The following is a 7,003-nucleotide window of genomic DNA, read 5'->3' on the forward strand; positions in this document are numbered from 1 at the left end:
ATATCTGTTCACACCAGAACCAAAAATAGAATTCACTTGTTTTAATTTTTTTCTCCTGGCTTTTGAAAGAGGGTCTTACTCTATAGCCCTGGCTGGTCTGGGCCTCTCTCCAGCCTCCTGCCTCAGTCTATACATGCTGGGGTTATAGATAGGTGTGAGTTATGCATCGTCATGCCTGGTCCTAAACTGAGAAGGCCTTCACAAACTGTCCTGGCCCCTTCCATCCCCAGCCCCACCCATCAGGCCACCATCCTGGTAGCCACCTTGGTGTCTGCTCAGTCTTGTCTGTTTGGGAAGGCATGTAGGTAAAATTATAGACTTCTGGCACTCAACTGTACAGGTTCATTAACGGGCATGTGGAGGTAGGGCCTAGAATCGTCCTGGAATTCTCAGGTGTTGTTTTGTTGATAGGCAAGGGGTTGACTGCCTGGGGAGAAGAGGAGGGCTTCTGGGGGAATCCCAGTGTCTCTGTGGACATCTCTGTAGTGTGTGTGTATGTGTGTGTGTGTGTGTGTGTGTGGTTCGTCTGCATGTGTGGTTGTGCACTGCATACCTGCAATGCTTGTGAAGGCCAGAAGAGGGCGCTGGATCCCCTGGAACTGGAGTTCCAGGTGGTTGTGAGCTGCCCTGTGTATGGTGGGTGATGCACATCTGTGCCACTTGGAACATGGAGGCAGGAGGATCAGAAGTTCAGGGTCCACTTTGGCTATACAGCAAGTTCAAGGCCAATCAGAGCTACCAGTGACCCTGACCAAAACAAAAACAGAAAAACAAAAACAAACAAACAAAAAAACCAAAAGATATTTGATTCCTGCCCTAGTGTGGGGTTCACTGCTTCAGACACATACAAATAGGACTGAAGTGAAAACGTCAGGGTTCTGTGGAAAGTCAGTTGCATTGGACGGGATTTCGCTGGGGCAAGCACATGAAGGAGTGTTTTCCTGAAGTGAACACAGGTGAAAGAGCAAGGCATAACCGCGAAGAGTCTCTTTTGGCCGAAGCAGACACAGGAGAGGGGATGTTCTGCTAAAGCAAGCGTGTGAAAGGACACATATGAAGGATTCTTTGCTAACAACACATGTGTATTGGTTCACCTGATATTGTGTAGTTGAGCTGCGTTTGTTGGGACTCCTTAGAATCACACACACACACACACACACAAACTTCTGGTGGTGTGCTGCAGTTTGTTGCTGCTTCCGTGGACTCAGGCTGACTGGCAGAGTGATGTCAACTGAGACAGACACATGTGCTGAGAGAGACGCATGTATAAAGGGAGTATATAAAAAAGACTCAACAGACAGTGACAGGCCAAGCTTGGCTTGATTGCAGAAATGTTTCTTGGTTTCCTCTGATCGTCACTTCACTGAGGGAGGCACAGTCAAGGACTTCTGACATTCCTCCAGGTCCCTCCTGCTGACTTGTGCTTAGGCTAAGGCCTGGCTGTCTCTGCTAGATACTGCCACCGCTGCTGATTCAAGCTATCCAGACTACCGAACTGGACTGCTGGTGCATCCATGAAGTGTTCCCGAATGAGATGCCGCTGCCTGCTAACCTGGGAACTGAACAGAGATGAGATTTACTCCAAAGAACAATTTCTAAACAGGTCCACCACCCTTTCCTGTATCCTTTCTCTCTCTCTCTCTCTCTCTCTCTCTCTCTCTCTCTCTCTCTCTCCTTTTTTTTTGGGGGGGGGGCGGGTTTCGAGACAGAGTTTCTCTGTGTAGTCCTGGCTGTCCTGAAACTCACTTTGTAGACCAGCCTGGCCTCAAACTCAGAAACCAGCCTGCCTCTGCCTCCCGAGTGCTGGGATTAAAGGCGTGCGCCACCACCGCCCGGTTTCCTGTATCCTTTCTTTTCCATTAGGTCTGATGGATGGTGAGCTAAAAGGGAGGTTAAAGCGTTTAAGAACCACCAGGGCTACGCAGAGAAACCTTGTCTCGGGGGAAAAAAAAAAAGTAGGCTTTGACAAAAATTAAAAGTTACCCAGGACACTCCCTAGTAAAAGGATTTCCAGAGACTTTGATGGAACAGAAGCTAGTGTGAACCTGTGCACACAACTGCTTGTGGGAACACTGTGGGGCTCACACTGTCCCTCCCCACCCCGGGGTCTTCACAGAAGGCTGTGCACCCACAGCACATATTCAGAATACCCAAGCCTCGGGCAAGGGCCGACTTGTCAGCCAAGGTACACAGATCTTTTTCCTGAGGGTTGGGCTAGCCTGAGGCAGCTCCCCTGGGCCGGTATGCCTGTGGTTGAGTCTCCAGTCACTGAGAAAAAACTCCATTCCTGGGGTTCCAGCCCCCAGGGAGGCCATGACAACAGGAAGCTTCACCATCCCTACCGAGCAGGCCTCCACTCAGGGGGACGGGGACCCAGAAGGGACAAAGGCAAAGGCACCCGGGCAGGAAAGGGGAGGGAAGGAAGCCATGTAAGAAAGTAGAGGGTGGGTAGGGGGGGGGACAGACGGCCCTGGAGTGGTACAAAGGGTATGTAGTGAAGGAACTCTGTGCCAGACATGTATACTGGACTCTGAAATGCCAGGAAGAGCCATGGTGACCCAGAGCCAAGCAGGCACAGTGGGGACGAATGTGGCTAGGTTTCAATGGGAGGTCACCCCACCTCGCCATGGGTCTCCATAGGTCAGCTCCATTTAGAGTAGCATGGGGGTGCACAAATACACATTCAGATGGGGGGGCAAGGGACACAGTTCAGAGCTAGGAGGTTTCAGTCTGATCAAAAGGTGGCAGGAAGGGACCTTGAAGTATGAAGAGAGGGAAAGGAAGCCCATGGGGTTTCCACAGCTCCAACCAGAGTGACTCTGTCTAAAACTGGCCAGCCCTGGAGGCAGCCCTATGATGGCTGGGTGGTCAATCCCCCAACCCCCTCTGCCTGTGCCAGTCACCTTCTGATACACACAGTCCTCCCTTACACAAGCTGTGGACCTTGGTGGGGGGTGGGGACCATTGCAGGCAGAGGAGCCTTTCTTGTGATTCACAGGAGACTGGGAGACCGTGCCAAGGATCTTGGAGTTGACACCTCTCACAGACAGCACCCATCTGTCTAAAGGTAATGGAGAGGTTGGGAGTGGGCAGTCCCTTAACCCTTGGCAGTGATAGCACACACTCTATAGGAGTTCAAGGCCAGCCTCAGCTACACTGTGTTTAGCTAAGCTATATTAAAAAACAAAACAAAACCTAGAAGAGGAGGAAGCAGGAGAAATGATCAGGATGGCCTTAATCCCCAGGATTTCAAACCTTCCAGCGGGGCCGGCTGGGGAGGTCCTGCCCAACTTGGTTTCTTTTTTTTTGTTTGTTTGTTTTGTTTTGTTTTGTTTTGTTTTTTCTTCCTGCCCAACTTGGAGGTGGGGGTTAATGGCATTTCTGTCCCCAGGCCTGAAACTTAGGGTTCTTTGGAAAGTCAGTTGTGTTGGTGTTTTGCTAAGACAAACACATGAAGGGATGTTTCCCTGAAGCAGACACAGGTGAAAGGATGTTCTGCTAAAGCAAGCATGTGAAAGGACTCATGATGTAAGATTTTTCCAATAATGACACACAGGTATTGGTCCACCTTACACTGTGTAATTGAGTTGCATTTGTTGGGACTCCATAGAGAGAAACACACCAAAAATCTTTCAGTGGTGTGCTGCAGTTTCTTGTCGCTTTCTCGGACACGGGCTGATTGGCAGAGTGATGTCAGCTGAGACAGACCCGTGGAGGACATGTGATGCTCGAAGGGCATATCCCAAGGACTGGACGGACAGTGATGGTGGCTGGGTTAGGCTTGCTAACAGAGCGAGCTGTGCAGGGCTTGTCGGCCTCAAGTCTTTGCTGGTCTTCACTTTGTTGAGAGAAGCACAGTCAAGAACTTCTCCTGGTGTTCCTGACGACCCAAATCCCTCCCGCTGCCTCGTGCCAGTTCAGCTGAGGCCTGGCTGCTGCTGCTGGGTTGGGCCATGGCTGCTGCTGCCCCGACACTGCTGAACTGGCCTGCTGGTGTATCTGTGAAGTGTTTGTGAGTGGATCTGGCCTGCTGGTGTACCCATCCGTGAAGTGTCTGCGAGTGGATCGAGCTGCTGCCGCTGCTGACCTGTGGTGAACTCAACTGCCGATTTCCAGACAACGCAGATGGGAGTTGCTCCAAAGAACCTTCCTAAACAGGTCCACTTCCCCACACACACACCACCCCTGTGGGTGGTAGGCTAGAAGGGAGGTTAAAACATTTAAAAAACCATCATTAGGCTATGAAAAGTAGGCTTTGAAAAAAATTAAAGTTACACAGGTTCAGAGAAGATTGCCAGAACTCCCCTTCCCCCTCTACCTCCCTGGGAGGAAGGAAGTGGGGTGCCTTGGCCCATTCTAAACAGAGGTAAACTGAGGGTACTGGGGACTAGCCCCTCAGAATGCAGGCCTAATGGGCACAGATTCCTAGTCTGACCTATGTATGAGTTAAATGCAAAATGACTGTGCCAGCCGGCGGTCACCCTGCCCTCTGCTCTAGCTCTTCAGTCTTGCCCAACCCCAGCCACTTTCCAAGGCCTTCCTTGACTGGGACTGAGAGAGAGAACACATCCTGGGGCACTGCTCCAAAGCACCGCAGCTTCTTCCAGCCAGCTCAGCCCAGTAGCATGGCTGCCAGGCAGGGAGAGTGACACCCGCCCGCCCGTGGCACGATCATCCTTCATGGACCGTGGCAGCTTGTGTAGATCTGAACTGCTCCCTCCTCCATCACCATTAACAGACAGTGGGCCATGAGGGTCAGTCACAGGAGCAGCTGTGGGCCATGAGGGTCAGTCACAGGAGCGGCTGTGGGCCATGAGGGTCAGTCACAGGAGCAGCTGTGGTGGCAGGGGAAGTGCTTATACCCCTAGACAAAAGCAAGGTGCCTGCTTGAGGTGAGCTGGGGAGGTGGGGAGGGGGGACGTATCACACCGTGACACTGTGACCTCTGAACCCATGCGTGGGTGAGCAGGGAAAGGGACCCACGCTCCAGCCCTGGGCAGGGAAGGCTCCCAGAAAGGAAAAACACCTACCATTGGCACCCAGCCTTGCGCCAGGGACCCGACACCACGTGTCCATGGTGGGCTTTTATGAGAGGTGAGCCTTCCTTCACAGAGCTGTGAAGGACGGAAGAGAGGCTGTTTCTGCTGTGGGCCTCCTCTGCTCCTCCAGCTATTGTCCCTCTGGGTGACTGTTCCTTGGGTGTCCTGTGATTCGTGTGTGCAATGGCTTGGTGCACTATTGTTCCGTTTGTACATTTGTAGAGAAGGCATGAGTGGGTAAGTGATTGAGCCTCAGGACAGAGCAGGAAGTATGGATGAGCCTAAGGCTTTAGCAGTGCTGGTCAAATGACCCTCTGCGGGCTTCCGAGGGATGGAGGGTCCTTGGAGGGGGAAAGCCTGCCTGGGTAGAGTGTCATCTAGATCCTGGGCTGGCTAGGGTTAGCGGGAGGCAGGCCTGGTGGGAGGGAGCACCTAGAAAGGAGTCCCTGTACCCTGCCTCCCCAGCCCCACAGGCCTGCTCCCCAGCCCGGGGCCCCTTTCTTCTGGAGCTTCTCTATTCCCTATGTCTGGTTGTCCAGAGTGATTTGTGGCCCTGACAAGGTGAATTGTGGGTAAAACGGCTGTCCAAATGGGGAACAAATTGGAGCAGCAGCTCTAGCGGCTGCCATCCATCACAGGGAAAATGGCCGGCCGTGTAAGCAGTGCCGCCAGCCTTTGCTCGCCTGTCCGAGAGGCAAAAGAAACAGTCCTCTTTCCACCTACAATGGGGTAGCCTGGGGTAGCATGGGGTGGCTGGGGGTTGGGGGGGGCATGGGAGAGGTTGAGCTTCCTCAGTCTCAGCATTTCTTGGCCTGTCTGCTCTACTGATCTCCTGAGGTGTTTGTGGCATCAGCAGAAATCAGACATAGAACCTAAAGTGTTTTATAATTATTACATCATCTTACTTGGTAGCTCAGGCTGGCCTCAAACTCTAGATCCTCCTGCCTCAGACCCGAGTACCAGGATGTGAGCCGTCATGCCAGATGTCTTCATTTTCTCACTCTTTATGAAATATTTAGAATGAAGTTCATCTAAGCTCATTGTCAACAGCTAGTCATCTGAAGTTTGTGCCCACCTCTGTAACCCCAACCCCGAGGAGGCAGAGGCAGAAGGATTGCTCAAAGTTCAAGGGCAGCCTGGGCTACAAAGTCAGATCTTGTCTCAATAAAAACAAATCAATAGGCTGGAGAAAAGGCCCATTGGGTAGAGTGTACCAGCTGTATGAGAATTAGAGCCTGAGGTGAGACCCCCCAACACCCACATAAAAGAGGTCGGGTGCAACCCCAGTGCTGAGGGGAAGACAGGCCGGGCAGTGGTGGCGCACACCTGTATTCACAGCACTTAGGGGGCAGAGGCAGGCAGATCTCTGAGTCCGAGGCCAGCCTGGTCTACAGAGTGAGTTCCAGGACAGTCAAGACTACACAGCAGCCAGGTGTGGTGGCGCACACCTTTAATCCCAGCACTTGGGAGGCAGAGGCAGGCGGATCTCTGAGTTCGAGGCCAGCCTGGTCTACAGAGCAAGTTCCAGGACAGCCAGGGCTACACAGAGAAACCCCTGAAACAAAACGGAAGGATCTCTGGGTTTGCTGGCCAGTGGGTCTAGCCTTCGGTACACAAGGGTCCGCATACCTGTACGCACACACTAGAGTTCAGGGTTACAAATCTACAACAGCAAATGCTGAACAGTGGACAGTTAGGGACACAGAAGAATCCATTGCCAAATCAATATTGCACGTGGCTCAAACCCCAGCTCCTGAGAGTGGCTCCTCACAGGCCACCAGCAAGCACGGTGGTAGAGAACTGAGCCCTTCATGCCATCCTCCGACTTCCACATACACAGTAAATAAGAGTTAGTAAAGGCTCTTAAAGATTAAGAAAATTCCTTGGGCTGGGGGCAGCAAATGGGCTCTCGGTTCTGGCTACAGTTGACCTCGGTGTGTGTGTGTGTGTGTGTATGTGTGTGT

This window comes from Mus pahari, chromosome 21 (genome assembly GCF_900095145.1).
Source record: "Mus pahari chromosome 21, PAHARI_EIJ_v1.1, whole genome shotgun sequence".
Taxonomy (NCBI): Eukaryota; Metazoa; Chordata; class Mammalia; order Rodentia; family Muridae; genus Mus; species Mus pahari.